This window comes from Panthera onca, chromosome X, assembly GCF_046562875.1.
Source record: "Panthera onca isolate mPanOnc1 chromosome X, mPanOnc1 haplotype 2, whole genome shotgun sequence".
NCBI lineage: Eukaryota > Metazoa > Chordata > Mammalia > Carnivora > Felidae > Panthera > Panthera onca.
This window is the reverse complement of record NC_138357.1, coordinates 10,586,169-10,588,910: the sequence shown is the minus strand read 5'-3', so window position 1 is coordinate 10,588,910 and position 2,742 is coordinate 10,586,169. Positions and strand designations below refer to the sequence as shown.

At 36.0% G+C, this 2,742-nt stretch overlaps 1 non-coding gene across 1 annotated transcript; it reads right to left on the bottom strand.

Moving 5' to 3' along the window:
• Positions 1 to 2,119: 2,119 nt before the first annotated feature.
• Positions 2,120 to 2,225, bottom strand: LOC145714753 (U6 spliceosomal RNA). Its single transcript, XR_014136965.1, has one exon. It is a non-coding gene; the product is annotated as a U6 spliceosomal RNA (small nuclear RNA).
• Positions 2,226 to 2,742: the final 517 nt, after the last annotated feature.

Genomic DNA, 2,742 nt, shown 5'->3' with positions numbered 1-2,742 from the left:
CCTGAGCCAAAGTTAGATGTTTAATGGACTGAGCCACCCAGGTACCCCTGGTAGGTATATATAACTTTTGAAAATCAATCTAAACCATTCACAGTTTAACAGTAATATTCTAGATCTTGACAGAACTTTGGGTTACACAAATGTATTTGTCAAACACTTAACATGGCTGCATTTCCTTTCATGTAAGTTTTGCTTCACATTTTAAAAAATCCTATAAACAAGCACTAAAGTCTAGTTAATGCTATGCATACTGAATTCTTTAGGGTAAAGTTTACTAACGTCCACAGCTTACTTTGAAATGCATTACAATTTTTTTTAGATTACTAGAGAGATATATGAATGGATATTTTTACTTTGAAATGCATTAAAATTTTTTTTAGATTACTAGAGAGATATATGGATAGATATTTGATAGAGCAAATATAGTAAAATGTAAAGGGTAGAATGTATGACTTATCTATGGGAGTTTAGGTATGTTTGAAACTTATTATAACAATATGCTAGGAAAAAAGAATGACATAAATCTTTAAAAATACTATTGAGAGATATAGAATAATGCTTGCATGATTCATAAGGCATACCATGTTTTTGAGTAGGTAAACACACTGCATAAACACATCGCTTTTCTCAAAGTAAGAGATAACTAGCAAAGTGGATTCTATAATCCATATTTTAAAAAGTGGGGCACCTGGTCATGATCTCACGGTTCATCGGTTCGAGCCCCGTAGTGGGCTCTCTCTGCTGTCAGCGTAGATCCTCTGTCTCCTTCTCTCTCTGCCCTTCCCCCTTTCACTCTCTCTCGAAAAAAATAAATAAATAAATAAACATTTTTTTAAGTAAAAAAAAAGGAGGAGGAGGAAGAGGAGAACTAATCTTAACAAATATTCAAACACATTATAAGCTTTTTAATAATTTAAAGCGTATGATTCTGGTTCATGGGAAGCTGAATAGCATAGAATACACAATTGAGCTATATATGCAAATAGACACAGGAGATTTTTTTTTTTTATGATACATTGCCATGTTTGTGGATAGAAATCAATTATTCAATATATGGTTCGGTGTCCCCTGGGTAAATGTCTGGAAAAAAATTAGGTTAGATCTCTTCCTCATGCTTTATTATTATTTTTAATGTTATTTCCTTTGAGAGAGTATGTGCACGTGTGGGGCAGGGGCAGGGGCAGAGAGAGAGAGAGAGAGAGAGAGAGAGAGAGAGAGAGAATCCCAAGCAGGCTCCATGCCACCAGCACACAGCTGAACATGGGGCTCGATGACACGAACCATGAGACCATGACCTGAGCCAAAATCCAGAGTTGGATGCTTAACAGACTGAGCCCCCCAGGTGCCCCTCTTCCTTACACTTTAAACCAAAATAAATTAATTCCACATGTAGCAAATATTTAAAAATAATGAAGTCATAAATATTCCAGAAGAAACTATGGAATGTTTTTCAGTAATTACAGGGTAGAGAAGGCTCGTAGTAGTAACACAAAACCTAGAGGTCACCAAAAAAAAGATCATTAAAATACTACATTAAAATAAAGTCCATGGTAAGGAACACAGTAAACAAAGTCAAAAGAAATAGAAAAATATTTTAAAAAATTTTTAAATATTTGTAACACATTATAAATGGCCATTTCATGTTATAAATGGCTTGCGTTCACACATAAAGAAAGCTTAAAAACTCAGGAGAAAATTAAGCGAAGGATTCCAATAGACAAGATAGAAACAGACTGAGTAAAGGAATGGAAATGAATGATTTTAAGGTGTCCTCAGAACTTGCTCTATGATCTCTTCCAGATTTACTGCTGATGCCCAATACCACTTGGATAGATATTTCCTAGCGTAGTTCTTTGCTTTGTGCTTACACTTAAAATTGGGTCTAAATCCAAATGTCGGCCAATGCCTAGAACTGTGCTGTTCAAGCGGGCAACCACTATCCCCTATGTAACTATTTACATTTAACTTAATTAAATTTAGAAGTTAGTTCTTCAGTCATACTAGCTCTGTTTCAATAGTCACATGTGGCTAGGGGCTCTGTATTGGATAATGCAGACATAGAACATTTGATTATCGCAGAAACTTCTACGGGGTTCTTTTTGTTTTTTGTTTTTTAATTTTAAAACACGGAAGCTCCACGAATTCGCGTGTCATCCTTGGCGGGGGCCTTGCCGACCTTCTCTGTATCGTTCCAGTGTTAGTATATGTGCTGCCCAGGTGAGCAAGGAGCACGAACAGTTTATTAAAATTATTAATATTATTAATATTATTAAAAATATCAACTTCCATCTCACACGTAAACGGCACGCCGCTGTTTAAAACCTGCCAATGGTTCTTTATCACTTAGATCAAGGGTAGACAAATTATGACCCCTGGGTCAAATCTAGCCCATTGCCTTTTTTTTTTTGCCAGTAAGATTCTACTGGAACGCAGCCATGACCATTCATTTACTTATTATTCGTTGCTGCTTTTGAACCCAAGGGTAGAATTGAGGCAGAAATGAGTAATTGCAAGACAGAAGGTAGGGTCAACAAAGCTCTATTCACTATCTGGCCCTTTGCAAAACAAAACAAAACAAAACAAAAAACAAAACACCAACACAAAAAACGGTTGTTGATCCTTGACTTACAGGATAAAGTCTAAACGTTGGCCTGACTGCACAGGTAGTATCTAAGATCTTACAAAATTTACCCACTGCCTCTCGTTTCATGTCATGACCCAGCAATAACTAACCCATTTTGG